Raw genomic sequence first — 18,237 nt, 5'->3', positions numbered from 1 at the left:
TGTATCTTACCTGCTAGAATGGAGGAGTGGAGTGGAGTAGAGTAGAGTAGAGTAGAGTAGAGTAGAGTAGAGTAGAACAGAACAGAACAAGAAAGGGAATAGAATAGAATGGAATGGAATAGAATAGGGAGTAGAGTAGAGTAGAGTAGAATAGGGAGTAGAGTAGAGTAGAGTAGAGTAGAGTAGAGTAGAGTAGAGTAGAGTAGAGCAGAGCAGAGTAGAGTAGAACAGAACAGAATAAGAAAGGGAATGGAATGGAATAGAATAGAATTCTTTATTCGCCAATTGTGACTGGACACATAAATTGTCTCTAGGTTTACATAAAAATACATTAATCAAGACTCATAAGATGCAACACTTAATGATAGTCATAGAATACTAAAAAAGCAATCAAATCATATTAGGAAAGTAAATGAAGAAAAATAAATCGTAAAGATACAAGCAACAAGGTCGTCATCATAAGTAGGAGGAGATAGGTAATAGGAAGGATGAGAAGAATAATAGTAATACAATCTTAGTAAATAATTTGACAGTATTGTGGGAATAGGGTTGTTTAGCAGAGTGATGGCGTGGGGAGAAAAACTGTCCTTGGGTCTAGTTGTTCTGGGGTGCAATGCTCTACAACGGCGTTTTGAGGATAGAAGGTGAAACTTTTGGTCTCAGAAATCCATCACAGCAGGTGGTGTCCAAAATGTCTGTCTACCTTACGCAGAGTTTATTTGGCTTTTATACAGTATCAACAAGCAAAGCAAGAGCATAGGTAGCAACAGCATCTTATTGGTACATTCTCTTTGTCAATCTCTAAGACCATCCCAGCCAAGGTAAAGGCTTCACATAAGACAATAGTTCCTGGTACTGACTGGTTCTACTAATTAGGTGAGGTCATAGATGTTGAGGTAACCGGTTACTGAGATCATGGCAGTTTGCTGCGCATGTCTGTACATAACCTTTGTATAACCTCTACATCTCAACTCTATTTTAGTTTGTTAGACAAGGCATCGTAAGAAGGGTTAATAAAAGAATCATAATCAAAAGAAGAACATCCTTACAATAGCTTATACAGGGCATATACTTGACCCTGAGGCAGTATGGAAGAGGGTTTTAGAGCAAAAAGCTGTGATACATATATTTTGCAAAGGAAGGAAAGACACTGAACAAAACAGCACCCACCAATCAAAATACCTTGCTCAGTAGTAGTAACTGTGAGAGGGATCTTGGAGTCCTAGTGGACAACCATTTAAATAGGAGCCAACCGTGTGCAGCAGCTGCCAAAAAAGCCAACACATTTCTAGGCTACATAAACAGAGGGATAGAATCAAGATCACGTGAAGGGTTAATACCACTTTATAATGCCTTGGTAAGGCCACACTTGGAATACTGCATTCAGTTTTGGTCACCATGATGTAGAAAAGATGTGGAGACTCTAGAAAGAGTGCAGAGAAGAGCAACGAAGATGATTAGGGGACTGGAGACTAAAACATATGAAGAACGGTTGCAGGAACTGGGTATGTTTAGCTTAAAGAGAAAGAAGGACTAGGGGAGACATGATAGCAGTCTTCCAATATCTCAGGGGTTGCCACAAAGAAGAGCGAGTCAAACTATTCTCCAAGGCACCTGAGGGTAGGACAAGAAGCAATGGGTGGAAACTAATCAAGGAGAGAAGCAACTTAGAACTGAGGAGAAACTTCCTGACGGTTAGAACAATTAATCAGTGGAACAGAAGTTGCCTCCAGAAGTTGTGAATGCCCCAACACTGGAAGTCTTTAAGAAGATATTAGATAGCCATTTGTCTGAAACGGTATAGGGTTTCCTGCCTAGGCAGGGGGTTGGACTAGAAGACCTCCAAGGTCCCTTCCAACTCTGCTATTGTATTGTAAAATAACACAAATAATGATTAAATAGTGTATGACATTTCCCAATAAGCCTGTGGGCAACCAAGCCCAAAAGCTTTCCCACCAAGATCCTAAAGTATCAATTTTCAAATCAGAGGCCAAATTGTGTAAAATATTGGACTGGTGCTGGATGGTTCATAAATCATCCGAAAGATTGAAACAACACAATTACTAAAATACCTAAAAAAGGAGCATTAATTTATTGTTGCCAAATTACATGCAACAGCGTTAATGTTAAGATGAGCGCGAGCAGCCAGCGCTGGCACACCCACTGTAAATTCAGCCAATGCCACATATGCTACTTTATCAAGCAGAGTCACAAGTACTGTCTAGCGTGACTCCGCGTCGAGAACGACTTGAATGAAGTTGCTATTTGGAAAGCAAAACAGGAATTAACCGGCTGAGGCAACGCTGTGCTTCACTAATATTAGCAGGAATATAATTAAAAGTTTCTTGGCCGTATGTAAAAAAAAACATCCTTGCAGGAGCTAAACATAAGCAAAGTGAACGAAAACCTCCTCAAAAGCTGTACTGTTTAAAGCAGGTGAACTAACATGAAGACAGTGAGGCTTTTTACTTGAAGATGTACAATTAACTACTTTTGCGCACGTTATATTCTCAGGAACTGCTACGGAGTATATAAAGCAATTGCATCCATCAGGTAAACGAAGTGTTCCTCGTTCGGGATACCAAAGGCAATGTTTCCCTATCTCACCAACTAGCTTCCTTATCTCTGTCTCAGGTGTTGCAACACCTGACTTCTGTAACAAGAAGCTAAGTTCTTGTACATGTAATTGCTGCTGGTGAGATAGACTACAACCCATACCCACCTCCAAGGGGTCCTCTAGGATGATTAGCGCACCTTGGCGTCTGTTCCAGACGGGCGGTAAGTATGTTGGCGGTTGCTGCCCCGTAGGGTGTCCTTGTCCCTGCTTTGGGTGCCAGATGTTGGTCTCAGAAATCCATCACAGCAGGTGGTGTCCAAAATGTCTGTTTGCCTTACGCAGAGTTTATCCGGCTTTTATACAGTTTCAACAAGCAAAGCAAGAGCATAGGTAGCAACAGCATCTTATTGGTACATCATTCTTGTCAATCTCTTAAGACCATCCCAGCCAAGGTAAAGGCTTAACATAACACAATAGTTCCTGGTACTGACTGGTTCTAATAATTAGGTGAAGTCATAGATGTTGAGATAAGGTAGACCATAACCTACTACTAGATAAAATAGAAGAATGTGGGTTGGACAGCATCACCACCAGATGGATTCGTAACTGGCTGACCAACCGCACTCAACGTGTAGTCCTCAATGGAACTGCATCTACATGGAGGGAAGTATGCAGTGGAGTACCCCAAGGCTCTGTTTTGGGCCCAGTACTCTTCAACATCTTCATCAATGATTTGGATGAGGGAATAAATGGGGAACTCATCAAATTTGCAGATGACACCAAGCTGACAGGAATAGCCAACACTCCAGAAGATAGGCTTAAGATACAGAAGGATCTTGACAAACATTGGGCACTATGTAATAGAATGAAATTCAATGGTGAAAAGAGTAAGGTTCTACATTTAGGTAACAAAAACGAAATGCACAGGTACAGTATAGGTGGTACCTTGCTCAACAGTAGTAACTGTGAAAGGGATCTTGGAGTCCTAGTGGACAACCATTTAAATAGGAGCCAGCTGTGTGCAGCAGCTGCCAAAAAAGCCAACACAGTTCTAGGCTGCATCAACAGAGAGATTGAATCAAGATCACGTGAAGGGTTAATACCACTTTATAATGCCTTGGTAAGGCCACACTTGGAATACTGCATTCAGTTCTGGTCGCCACGATGTAGAAAAGATGTGGAGACTCTAGAAAGAGTGCAGAGAAGAGCAACAAAGATGATTAGTGGACTGGAGGCTAAAACATATGAAGAACTGTTGCAGGAACTTGGTATGTCTAGCTTAATAGAAAGAAGGACTAGGGGAGACATGATAGCAGTGTTCCAATATCTCAGGGGTTGCCACAAAGAAGAGGGAGTCAAGCTATTTTCCAAGGCACCTGAGGGCAGAACAACAAGCAATGGGTGGAAACTAATCAAGGAGAGAAGCAACTTAGAACTGACGAGAAACTTCCTGACAGTTAGAACAATTAATCAGTGGAATAGCTTGCCTCCGGAAGTTGTGAATGCCCCAACACTGGAAGTCTTAAAGATGATGTTGGATAGCCATTTGTCTGAAACGGTATAGGGTTTCCTGCCTAGGCAGGGAGTTGACTAGAAGACCTCCAAGGTCCTTTCCAACTCTGCTATTGTATTGAGGTAAACCGGTTACTGAGATCATGGTGTTGCAGCAGGTTGAGCCTTGCGCCAACAATGCTCAATAAAAACAGGACATGAGACCATGAAGGTGCAAGAGGAACAGGTTTATTGATGCATCGAGTTCAGCGTGTTCACACACCAAAATCTGAACTGCCTGGGCTCCACCCAGGACGCTACTTTTATGCCGTGTTCCACACTGAGCATTCTCAAGGCGTTTCCATACACAAGACAAACATGACATTTCGAAAAGAAGTTCATTTTGGAATGTTACAAACAGAGAAGTACATAGGAAAAATACAAAAAGAGAAGTTCCTATCATGTCTTAAGCTATCGGCAATTTCACCTCTGTTCTATCTTACACTCACACTTGGCTTTTATGTGCCCCTCCTTTACAGCGTCTTACCACACTGTTCCACTAAAATTTGTAACAATTTTGAGGAAGAAAGAGATCAGAGTTTAATCAAAGTGCTTATTAAGGACATATTACTGATTTAAAGTATAGAGTCTGGGGGTTCCTATACCCAGGTGATATGGTGAGATTTTGGCCGTTCTCTCCCGGCTGCCTCATTGGCAGTTTGCTGCGCATGTCTGTACATAACCATTGTATAACGTCTACAGAAACAATTGATGTCCAGGATGTGAAGGGTCTGTAGATATTTTCACAGCTCTCTTTTTGACTCGTGTAGTATGCAGGTCCTCAGTGGAAGGCAGGTTGGTAGCAATTGTTTTTTCGCAGTTCTATCTATCTGTTGAACTCTTGTTGGGTTGTAGAGTCAGACAGTTATGGGGGTGCAGATGACAGGCTCAACCATTCATGTGCAGAACTGAATCAGCAGCTCATTGGCCAGTTTGAGCTTCCTGAGCTCATGCTCAGAAATGCTCATTTATTCCCATCACAAAGAATACAAAGGTAGTCCTCGACTTACAACCGTTCATTCAGTGAATGTTCAAAGGTACAACAGCCCTAAAAGCAGGTGATTTATGACCATTTATCATACTTGTGATCCTCGCAGTATTCCCATGGTCACATGATTAAAAATTCAGAAGCTTGGCAACTGACATGTTATTTATCATGGGTTGCAGTGTCCCGGGGTCATGCGATCACCTATTGGGACCTTCTGACGAAGTCAATGGGGAAGCCAGATTCACTTAACCATTTTTAATAACTGTAGTGATTTCCGTAACAACCGTGGCCAGAAAGGTCATACAATGGGACGTAACAATTGTCTTCCTTAACAATGGAAGCTTGGGGCTCGATTGTGGTCGTAAGTCGAGGACGACCTGCATAATCGGATTTAAAGATTCCCGTCTCAGAGCGAAAAGAAAACTCACAAGTTTCTTCGGAAATAAACAAAAAACAAAAGACAGGCATTGTCAATGGCCGTGTTTCATTCATTGTTCTTTGCAATTTAACCAACACCAGACCACAACCAATGATAACCAAAGCTCCAGTCTAATCTATATGTATATAAATGGCTCTGTGTGTGTGTGTGTGTGTGTGTGTGTGTGTATTTTCCAGCATAACTCTGGAATGCCTCGAGCAATTTCAACCAAACTTGGTACACAGATGACTTATTTTCTGGGAAAAAAAATACTGTGCGGGTAAGACACCCCTAACAGCCCTCGGGGTATGTGTTCTGTTAAGATATAGCCTGTTGTGCCTTAAAATGGCTTCTACCGTACAGCGCAGTGGAGTTGCCATGGTAACGACTTCACAATACTCCACAAGGGGGCTCCCTCTAGTAAGGGGGAAAATCCAACATTAGAAATTACGTTTGGGAACTTTCGGTGGCACCGCTGTCCTTGGAAGACGCTCCCTCGGGAACGCCAGCCCGTGTTTGAGTAACAAGCTGCTAGGATAGCATAAATCAGCTGTCCAGCAGTTTGAAAACCTCCCCCTCAGGAAAAGTGGGGGAAGTGAGCTGTCTGGCAGAGGGTAGAGGCGCCCAGCTGCCCCAGAGCAATTCTGTGGTGTGAAAGGTGCGAACTCCCCAGGAAGCCTGACAATCTCCTCATCACAGGACGCTTCTGCATTTGCAGAACAAAAGGCAGCGTCCACACCTGCAATTTCAAGTTTATTCTACATCTGAATAAGAAGCAGGCAGAGCAAATCAGGAGGTCAACAAATTGCAAGTACAAGCCTTAACTCCGTAGATTATATCTCTTTCTCTAAACTTAAAAGGAACTTCTTTTTTTAAAAAATGGCGCTGGAGTAATAAAGGGTGTGTTGAAAACGAAAGTGAAGTGGAAAACTGATTAGCACTTGTTAAGTGCCTGTTAGTGTGGCTGAAAGACTTCAAAGAATAGCTGGACTTTTTGGACTGAATAAATTGGCTGTTTAAAAGCTTGATCTGAATATTTTGAAATGGCCTCTAAGCAGACAAAATTCAATGCTTCAAAAAGTGTGGGCAGTTCGCCAGTGCAAACTTCAAAGTTGCAAACTTTATTACCTCCGGTGGAAACACAATCACAAACCCTGACACTGGAGGCTCTACAAAATAACTTACAAAATGCATTAAAAGAACAGGCAATTGTCTTGGAGGGGAAAATTACAAGTGCCTTTAAAGATGTCTCTGACGAAATATCTGGAACTAAGGATTTAATTCAAACACGTAACCAAGAGATAAGGGAGGATATAGTTGAGGCACTTAAAGGATTATTTGGCTACGTGGCATCTCTTAATGAGAAGGTAGAAGAAATTAATGAGGCTAATACAAAGTTGGATAACAAACTTGTGGAGGCACAAATTAAAATTGATAAGTCAGAGGCGGAGCTTATGATGATGCAATATAGAACAATGGAATTTGCCCTGAGGATAAGAGGGTTGAAGAAACATACTCAAGAAGACTTAAGAGAGATTTTTGCAGATGCTCTTGTCCAATTAACTGGGGAGCCAAAGGCCGAATGCCTCTGGCAAATTGACAAAATTTACCGCGTTAATTCATGGATTGCCAGACAAAGACAACTGCCAAGAGATATCGTAATCTATTTTGTCACCAGGAAAATTAGGAATGAAATATTGCAAGCAACCTACAAAAACAAACTGCAAGTGGCAGGTCAAGATGTGATAGTACTGAAGGAAATCCCCCCCAAAATGTTGAGATCTAGAAAGGATTATGCATTTCTAGTGGACAAACTTAGAAAGCGCCAGATTCAATACAGATGGGAGACCCCAGCCGGATTGGTGGTGAACTACATGGGAGAAAGACATCCCTCAACTCTGTTTGGAAGGCAAAAGATTTCTATAGTATGGTACTAAAGGCAGAATGCCCTCCATCTCCAGGTCCCAAAGAAAGAAAAGAGACAGAGGACCCCAGGCAGCAAGATAACCAGGAACAAATTGGGGTTGTGAGTTTGCTGCAGGAAACAGAAGAAATTATGGAACAGAGACAAACCCGTGCGGCTACTAAACGTAAAGAACAAGAATTAATGTCTCAACAAGCCCAGATGGCAACTCGAGATAATATAAACATGAGCACAGAAGCAGTGGGAGGAGCTAGACCGAAGGTGAAATCCCAGCAAGATTTCCAGGCAGCTCTTAAAAAGCTTCAGTGTGCTAAAGATGACAACTAAATTTCTAACATGGAATGTCAATGGCTTAAATTCATCACAAAAAAGGAAAAAAATATTTCACTACTTGAAACAATTTAAAAATGATGTAATTTGCTTACAAGAAACACACATTAGAACACAGGACCAGAAATATTTGATGAATGCAAGACTGGGATCGCATTTTGTAGCATCTGCTCTGGAGAAGAAAAATGGTATAGTTATATATTTAAGAAAAGCCTTAAAGGCTGAATTAATTGAAGCAGATCCTCAAGGCAGATATATTGCAATTGAACTATTAATAGAAGGAAAGAAAATACTCTTAACAGGAATATATGCTCCCAATCAACAACAAGAAAAATTTTATAAGTTGCTTCACACCAAATTAACACAATGGGGTTACAGATCCTGCGTTTTACTGGGCGATTGGAATGGAGTACTGGATCCTGCTCAAGGCAAGAAGAGGCTTTTGCAAAATACCCAAACACGAACAAGATTACCTAAATCTTTTTTTGATATGGTGGATGACTTTGAATTGAGGGATATCTGGAGAGAACGGAATGTTAAAGAACAGGATTTTACTTTTTTTTCTGATAGGCACCAATCCCTTTCCAGAATTGATTTTATACTAATTACAAATGATCTTTTTTCCAGGGTAAAGAAGACTAAGATATGCCCGAGAACTTTAACAGATCACAGCCCGGTCTGGATGGAACTTGAATATGGAGACCGACCCAGGAGGTCTTGGAGATTAAATGAAAATCTATTTAGATATGAGAAAAATGTTACGGAATGTAAAAAACTATTGAAAGAATATTTTGCTTTTAATATGCATAAGGGGATATCAATGGAAATGGTTTGGGACGCAAGTAAAGCATACATGAGAGGCGTCTTAATAAATCTGAACAATGTTTATAGGTGCAGATAAAGGGAGAAACAAAGGGAATTAGAGGAAGAGATTAAAAAAAAAGAGCAGGAGTTAATGTCTAAACCAGATGACAAGAAGATAAAAGAGATAATTACTTTATTGCGAGGGCAGTTCAATATGTTAATGTCGGACCAGATAGCCACTAATTTTCTATATGCTAAACATAACACTTTTTGTAATGCCAATAAACCAGGTCGATGGCTAGCATATATGTTAAGGAAAAAACAAAGATTCCGAAATATAGAGAAAGTAGAATATAAAGGGAAAGAAGTTTTCCAACAGGATATGATTAAAAAGACTTTTTTAGAATTTTACACCAGACTCTATGCTGGTGACAAAATACAAGGGTCAGATATAGACCGATATTTGGAGAAAGAGAAAATTCCTATACTTACAGATGAGCAAAGGGGAAGATTGAATCAACTTGTAACTGTAGAGAAAATCCTCCTGGCAATTAAGCAGTTAAAAATCGGCAAAGCGCCTGGCACAGATGGCCTGGCAGCAGTTTATTATAAAAAGTTACAACTAGAAATGATGGAACCTCTTAGGGAACTATTTAATAAAATTCAAATGGAAGGCAGGGTCCCACCATCTTGGAAAACAGCTTTTATTTCATTGATTCCAAAAGAGGAACAGGATCTTACCCAGCCAAAAAACTACAGGCCTATTTCATTACTTAATACAGACTACAAAATTTTTGCTAAAATATTGGTAAATAGATTAATACCAATTGCGCAACAAGCAATTCACAATGATCAGTCTGCTTTTATACAGGGAAGGCAAATGAAAAGTAATGTAAGACAAATCATTAATATAATGGAATACTTGGGAAAGTATAACCAAGTCCCGGCAGTGCTTCTATTCTTAGATGCGGAGAAAGCATTCGACCAAGTCAATTGGCAATTTCTAATAAAAATACTACAAAAGAGGCAGTTTGGAGAGCATTTCATGCAATCTAACAAAGCAATATACCAGAAACATACAGCACAAATTATAGTTAATGGAGGCTTAACAGAATCTTTTAAAATTGAAAAAGGAACAAGACAGGGGTGTCCCTTGTCTCCATTATTGTTTATTTTAACCCTGGAGTTGTTATTGAACAGAATATGTGGGTCTGATGAACTACAAGGAATTAAGATTAGGCACTACGAATATAGAGTGAGAGCATTTGCAGATGACTTGGTTGTAACTTTAACTCAGCCCGGGGAATCAGTTATAGGTCTAATGAATATAATTAACCAATATGGTCAAGTATCAGGGTTCAAAGTAAATCTAGGGAAGACAAAGATGATAGCTAAAAATATGACTACAAACCAAAAAAAAAAAAGAATTAGAAAGAGTAACAGGATGTGAGATAGTAAAAAAGGTTAAATATTTAGGAATTTATATTACAACCTCAAATGGGAAATTATATAAGTACAATTATGAACCTATGGCATAGGGAGAAATGAATAATTGGAAAAAACTACAATTGTCTTTGCTGGGAAGGATAGCAGCAGTTAAAATGAATGTTTTGCCTAAGTTTCTATTCCTCTTTCAAATGATACCAATACTTTAAAAAGACGCAAATTTGGAAGAATGGCAGAAAGGTATTAACAACTTTGTTTGGGCAGGAAAGAAACCGAGAATAAAACTTAAAACAATGCAAGATATACGTGAAAGAGGAGGCTTAAAAATGCCTAACTTAAAATTATACTATGAAGCAGCAGTTTTACTACAATTAGCGATTGGATTAACCTAACAGAGGATAGAATATTGAATATTGAGGGTTATGATTTGGTATATGGCTGGCATGCTTATTTAATATACAACAAGAAGGCCGACAAGATCTTTAAAAGTCATATTTTAAGGAATGCCTTACTGCATGTGTGGAAAAAATATCAATATAGGTTAAACGACAAAATACCTATGTGGGGGGGTGCCTAGACATGCTATAGAGAATATAAGTATAGAACAAAAACAAGATCTAACTACATATGCAGAACTCCTTAGTATGGATAGAGGTACACTGCAGTTGAAATCTTTGAATGCACTAAGAGATGAAAGGGTAATTCAAACCTGGTTCCAGTATGGTCAGTTACAGGCCAGATGGAAAAAAGACCAGAAATCCAGTATTATTCAAAATGAGGATAACTTGATAAAACAAATCAGGGATCAGGGTCAAATGCACATAAAAAGGTTGTATAATGTATTGATAGAAATAGACTCAGAAACAGAATTGGTTAAAGATTGTATGATAAAATGGGCACAAAATTTTGAAGAACCAATAATGATGGAAACATGGGAAGAGATTTGGGTAAGAAATGTAAAATTTACAGAAACTCAGAACTTGAGAGAGAATTTCTACAAGATGTTGTACAGATGGCATTTAGATCCAAAAAGGCTAGCCTGTATGTATCCGAAGCTACAATCTAAATGTTGAAGATGTGACTGTGCTGGTGCCATGTACTACCATATTTGGTGGACTTGTAAAAAAGTTAAAGCATTTTGGATAAAAATATGGTGGGTTATTCAAAATATTTTGAAAGAGAGGATAAAGTTCACACCCCAGTTGTTTTTGTTAGGCATAGTTTCAGACTGTACTGTTATAGAGACTAATCTGAACTTGAACCTAACGACGGCTGCAAGATTGTTGGGGGCGCAATACTGGAAGAAGGAAGAGTTGCCTACTATCCAAGAATGGACGTTAAAACTAGTAAACTTATCAGAGATGGCCAAAATTTCAGCGTATTTGAAGGACCATTCGGATGAGAAGTACAAACTGGATTGGAGAAGATGGATTGACTATATTCAAAACAAATACCGGACTAAAAAAATCCAGTTAGCTTATGAATGAAGGCATAAAGAACGTTAAAGTTAGTTTAATAAAGGGGGAGTTAAAGCACAAGAATAGTAACATGTTAAAATTAGTTAACTTATGTTAGCGCATGGTTGTTAAATGTTTATACCCTGTATCTTGCTCTGGGAGGTCTGGGGGAGGGAGGGTGGGAAGAGGGAAGGGTAAGGGGGGTGAAAATTGTAAAATGTATTTTTTTAAAAAAGAAATTACGTTTGGTTCAGACATTTTCCCCCTTTAAATAAATAAATACCCGGACAATGCTGGGTTATTGGTTAGTGTCAAATAAAATTAAGCCGCAGAAAGAATCAAGACCAAGTCCGGCTTTGTTATGAAAAAAGTTTAGAAAAAAGAGCCGTAGAAGACATTTTTTATAGAGGTAATTTTCGATTTGCAACCGTAATTGAACCTGCAGTTTATGCCTTAAGTCATAAAAGTGACTGTGTCCAATCTTTATATTTTTCGGGGTGTTGGGGGGGGGGTGAGTATCCTTAAACAAATGGCAAGAAAAACGAAATGCACAGGTACAGTATAGGTCAGTGATGGCGAACCTATGGCACGCATGCCACAGGTGGCACGCGGAGCCATTTGTCAGGGCACGCGAGGCACTGCCCTGTCAACTGGCCAGCGCGCATACGTGCGCTGGCCAGCTGAGTTCACCCTTTTTTAAAGCCATTTTTCGCCCTCCCCAGGCTCCAGAGGTTTTATAGGAGCCTGGGGAGGGCGAAATGAGCTTCCCTGAAGCCTCCGGAGCGCAAAAAACCGGCCCTACGGGCAAACCGGAACTTTCGGGAACGGACTTCCTGTTTGCTCGGAGGGTCGTTTTGACTGCTCCGGAGGCTTCAGGGAAGCTTCCTGAAGGTCCCTGAAGCCTCCGGAGCGCTTAAAACGACCCTCCGAGCAAACCGGAGACTTCCGGTTTGCTCGGAGGGTCGTTTTGACTGCTTCGGAGGCTCCAGGGAAGCCTCCTGAAGGTCTCTGAAGCCTCCGGAGGGCTTTGGGGGGGGGTAGGGGAGGCTGTTTTTGCCCTCCCCATGCTCCAATAAAGCCTCTGGAGCCTGGGGAGGTTGGAAAAAGCATGCAAAAATGGGAGGTCGCGCCTGTAGTGGGCGCATGCGCACAGGGGGTGGGTGTCGCACATTGCATTATGGGTGCGGCACGTCTGCAAACGACCCCCCTGCGCTCCCCCCACTTATGGCATGTGAGCCAAAAAAGGTTCACCATCGCTGGTATAGGTGGTACCTTGCTCAACTGTGGGAGGGATCTTGGAGTCCTCGTGGACAACCATTTAAATATGAGCCAGCCGTGTGCAGCAGCTGCCAAAAAAGCTAACATATTTCTAGGCTGCATAAACAAAGGGATAGAATCAAGATCACGTGAAGCGTCAATACTACTTTATAAGGCCTTGGTAAGGCCACACTTGGAATACTGCATTCAATTTTGGTAACCACGATGTAGAAAAGATGTGGAGACTCTAGAAAGAGTGCAGAGAAGAGCAACAAAGAGGATTAGGAGACTGGAGACTAAAACATATGAAGGACGCTTGCAGGAACTGTATATGTCTAGTTCAATGAAAAGAAGGACTAGGGGAGACATGATAGCAGTCTTCCAATATCTCAGGGGTTGCCACAAAGAAGAGGGAGTCAAACTATTCTCCAAGGCACCTGAGGGCAGAACAAGAAGCAATGGGTGGAAACTAATCAAGGAGAGAAGCAACTTAGAACTGAGGAGAAACTTCCTGACAGTTTGAACAATTAATCAGTGGAACAGCTTGCCTCCAGAAGTTGTGAATGTCCTAACCCTGGAAGTCTTTAAGAAGATGTTGGATAGCCATTTGTCTGACGGTAACGGTATAGGGTTTCCTGCCTAGGCAGGGGGTTGGACTAGAAGACCTCCAAGGTCCCTTCCAACTCTTCCAACTCTGCTATTGTATTGTATTCTAAAAGCAGTAAAGATGGTAGCCGTTAAGCAAATCCATTATTCTCCTTGGAGTGTCTTTTTTGCAGGAAATAAACACTAGTTTCTGGAATAAATGAAGGAAATTTCTATCATCGGACTGTGGTGGCCTCAAACACTCAAATGTGGCCAGGTGAGCTGTAAATCTCATGAATGAATAGATGAACCCACCAAAATAAATTCTGCGAATTGTGTCTTTGTTCATTCTTTCTTTCTTTCCTTCGTCCATCAACTAGAACTATGTTAATTAATGGATTTCCTGATTTTAGCTAATGGTTTAGATTCGGCCCCTTCAGATGTAGGATCATCATACTGTATCTGTCAATCGATGCCAATCATACACCTGCCATATATTGTTGGATGACATTTGAAAATGTTGTGATCAGGGTGCCGTCGGCCAGACAGCGTCTGCTGGTGACCCCCAGGGGGAGAGCCTTCTCGGTGGGAGCGCCTTCCCTCTGGAATGAGCTGCCCCAGGAGCTTCGCATAATCCCTGACCTCCGGTCCTTCCGACGCGCCCTAAAAAGTTGGCTTTTCCAGCAAGCCTGGCCTGTTAATTTTAACTCATTTTTAAATGCATTGTCTTATAAATTCAGTTGTGTTTTTTTTTTGGGGGGGGGATATGTATTTAATTTCTTTTTAACTTTTGGGATGTGTGTTTTTTAATGTTGTACGCTGCCCTGAGTCCTTTGGGAGAAGGGCGGCATATAAATCCAATAAAAACAAACAAACAAACAAACAGTGATTCTGTATTATCACTCGTATACATTCTTGAAAATAACGATTTGTTAGAAAAACACAGTGATTGAAAAACCAATCTTTCTGAGGCTGGAAAAGTAGTTTCATATATAGGGTGGGATTCCAGCGGGGACGGGGGGGATTCACTTACTTTCATCTGAACCGGAGAGAACCGCCTGAATACCACTTCTGAAGTAGGCCTAAGTAATTTTTTTTTTTAGTTTTTCTTTGTAAATTTTGTCCAAGAAACATAAACAGTTTGTGTTTCCTTTCAAAAACTCAAATCAAAAATAAGCCAAATTGTTTATTTCAGCCATAAGGCCAGATGTAGTAAAATACATACACACATACCGGGAAAAAAAGTATACTAAGATCTAAATATAATGAAAACACTTGTAATAATATGCATACTGTTTATATATCTGGGGGCCCTCTTAATTATCCTTCCTCCCAGCAACAATTTGATGGGGTTGGGTGGGTGTCATTACCCTTCTTCCTGAAATTGTCTCCTGCTCCCAGTCCCTCTTTTATTTTTTAAATTATTTTTCGCAAAGTAAAAAGAGTCTCAAGTAAATAAATTAATAAAAAGTAAAGCGAAGCCAAAAGGATAAGTAAATAGGGAAGGGGGAAAAAAGGAAGGAAGGAAGGAAGGAAGGAAGGAAGGAAGGAAGAAAGATTTCTGATCTCCTTTACAGCCTTTTAAAATGTATTTCCTGTATATTTTATCCTCTATGCAAGGTTAGAACATGGCTCATTTCTTTCCATATTCTACCCTTTCTAAGCATTAATCCCATCAACGACAAGTTCATTTTTCCTCCTGGTTTTCAGCAAAAAATCCATAAATGGTTTCCACTCAGTAATAAATATACATTAGTTGCTGTCTTTTCCTTAATCAAACAGGTTAATTTTTGCCCTTACTACAAATTTTGTCGTCTTCAGCAACCTTTCCTTCCTTGTGGGTGTTTCAAAGCCTTTCTATTTTTAATTCACCCAATAATCTTACATTACAAGTACAATAATAGAATGTTGTAAGCTTATCACACGGTAAAACGGCCGGCTTATAAATTTTACAAATAAATAAATAAAAATCTCACTGCAGCTGCTGTGCACAAAACCAATTACCAGTAAATCTTTTCCAGTTGTCTGTCCAGCAGAAAAATGTCTGATTTCAGTTGTATATAGTAGAGGCCAAAATTGTAGAAACCTCTTGGGAAAAGTGTATTTTTTGAGGTTTGATGGCTAATAAAACTACTTTTTGTTTTAAGTAGTACCATAAATTCTATATCAATGGAAAGATAATGTAATCAAGAATGTAATGCAACAAACTTTGTTCAATTATCTGTATTCTGTGAAACGTGATAGCCTTTTATAGCCAGCAATAAAACCTAGTTAATAGAAGCAATCATTCAATCTTGGTTTCACATTATAACAGCTGCAGAACTAAAAGACTTGGTTCACTCCATGGGAAGACATTGTAAGATCGTAATTCATGCTAAAGGTTACCTGACATAGTGATAATTTTTGTATATCTCCTTTTTTCTATGGTGATGATTTTTAGACCTCGTTTTTTTCTATGCGTTTCGCTTTTCTTCTTTATAACTGCTGTTCGAATAGCAAATCCTTCATAAACGTTACTGCATTACATTCTTGACTAAATTATTTTTCCATTGATATATAATTTTATGGCACTCCTCCAAAAAAAGTGATGTTATCAGCCATCAATCCTCAAGAACACTATACACTTTCCCCCAAAGGTTTTGCCCACTACTACATTAATTATTCCATTCTTTTCAAACGTGGATTTGAACCCCAAATTTCCCTGGCCTTTGTCAGGAAGGGGTGCTAAAAAATGACCCCTTCATGTTTTTCACATTTCCAACTTAGATTTGAAGTACCTTTATATATATATATTCTAAGGTGGAAAGTTTCTTTTGCTAACAAAAACCATCATTTTGTCAAATCTCAATTAAAAGCCTACATGCGAATTTCAGTCTTTCGGGCCACGTATTGGGTCTAGTGGGGAAGGCATCACGCTAAGGAAGTGGGCGGCTGCGAGTTCAAATCCTGCCTTAGCCATGAAAGAAGCTAGGTGACTTTGGAGACCAGTCTCTTGTCTCAATACAAACCACCTTGCAGGGTTGTTGTTATTATTGTTTGTGTGTGTATGGGGGGGGGGAAATAGGAGGAAAGTGTCTCGGATATTGTTCATTGCCTTAATTTGCAAAAAAAATAATAATAATAAAGGCAGAATAGGGATAAATGAAATATTTTTTTTCCCCATTGATCCTGTACGTCGTAACCAAAGACCTTAAGCATATTTAATTATACACTCTTTCGCTTCCTCCATTTCAGGAGACACTGTTATGCCTTTCCAGGCCTGGGATGAGAAGAGAAGCAAGGCAAAAAAACAACACAACCCCAACTGTCACTATTGCAATATATGGGGGTGTGGGGTGAGGGGGGGGTTCTCCATTAATTTTGGCTCACCTTGTCTTTCCTGCAAAACTGGCTGGCCCCTGTGCTAAAACAATAGAAAGATGGGCTCACTGGTGGTCAGAAAGATGAAGCAAGGGGAAGAGTAAGTTGCAAAGCGTAAGAGGAAAAGTCAGTAGGAAAATCTGCTGCTTCTCCTGCTGGTAAAAGTCGGTAGTAACGACGGAGTGTTTCTTCTCCAGCTACTTCTGCGTCTGCCGTTGTAGCTGCTTAGGCCTCGGCCTACAAAATGTAGGTGACTTCTTGGGAGGGGTGTGTGTATGTGTGTGTGTGGGTGGGTTTTGGCATCAGGAAGTGAGGTTGTCAGGATTGGGGGTTTATCTCCCTTAAAGAGAAGGGAAGCTCCTTCATTTCATAGCTTTTCTTCTTTCCCTTGCAGAAGCAAGGAAATGTTGGACTAATACAATACAATACAATACAACACAAGAGCAGAGTTGGAAAGGACCTTGGAGGTCCAACCCCCTGCATAGGCAGGAAACCCTATACCGTTTCAGACAAATAGCTATCCAACATCTTCTTAAAGACTTCCAGTGTTGGGGCATTCACAACTTCTGGAGGCAACTTCTGTTCCACTGATTAATTGTTCTAACTGTCAGGAAATTTCTCTTCAGTTCTAAGTTGCTTCTCTCCTTGATTAGTTTCCACCCATTGCTTCTGGTTCTACCCTCAGGTGCCTTGGAGAATAGTTTGACTCTCTCTTCTTTGTGGCAACCCCTGAGATATTGGAAGACTGCTATCATGTCTCCCCTAGTCCTTCTTTTCATTGAACTAGACATATACAGTTCCTGCAAGCTTCCTTCATATGTTTTAGTCTCCAGTCCCCTAATCCTCTTTGTTGCTCTTCTCTGCACTCTTTCTAGAGTCTCCACATCTTTTTTACATCGTGGCGACCAGAACTGAATGCAGTATTCCAAGTGTGGCTTTACCAAGGCATTATAAAGCGGTATTAACACTTCACGTGTTAACACTAAAATAAGAGTGTGGTTAAAGAAAACGTTACAACAAGAAATAGAAGATATTCTTATTAGGTATTATCCCAGGGAAATTCAAGAAAGAGGATACCTATTTGATGATACGTGTAAACTACAGCAGCGAGAATTGTATATTGGCCCAAAATTGGAAATCAAATAAGCTATCAACAGACGAAGAGATCATAAAAAAAAAAAGATATCAGATTGTGCAGAGATGAATAGGTTGACAATGAAAATAAAGGATAAAGAGGAATCTGAATACTTCAAGACTGGGGGGAAGATTTTATTGCTGGCTAGAGAAAGAAAACTTTCTTTTCTAGTTTTTTCTAGAAAAAAATAGAAAAGAAAGTAGGGAGAAGTTAAAGTACCCAGACCACACACTATTAAATGGAAAGGGAGGGGGGATGGGAAAACAGGAAAGAAAATATTAAATATATAAGTATACATTCAAGAGCGAGATATAAAGAGGGGAGGGGAACATAACCAGGGTAGACTAGTGAAGGTAAGGGAATAAGAAATGATACTAAATTATATTTGGGTTGACGAAAACACCATCCCAAGGAAACATAAACTG

The 18,237-nt window shown here is 40.1% G+C and overlaps 1 protein-coding gene across 1 annotated transcript in view; it reads right to left on the bottom strand.

Moving 5' to 3' along the window:
• Window positions 1-16,924, bottom strand: part of LOC309401078 (alpha-N-acetylneuraminide alpha-2,8-sialyltransferase-like) — a 43,639-nt gene extending 26,715 nt beyond the window's left edge. Inside the window, exon 1 of the mRNA XM_081970022.1 lies at window positions 16,687-16,924. The gene's annotated coding sequence lies outside the window, so the exon portion shown is untranslated. The remainder of the gene's footprint in view (window positions 1-16,686) is intronic.
• Window positions 16,925-18,237: the final 1,313 nt, after the last annotated feature.

This window comes from Natrix helvetica (genome assembly GCF_964273705.1).
Source record: "Natrix helvetica genome assembly, chromosome: Z".
NCBI classification, from domain to species: Eukaryota; Metazoa; Chordata; class Lepidosauria; order Squamata; family Natricidae; genus Natrix; species Natrix helvetica.
The sequence above is the reverse complement of the archived record's forward strand: the minus strand, read 5'-3'. Positions and strand labels throughout refer to the sequence as shown.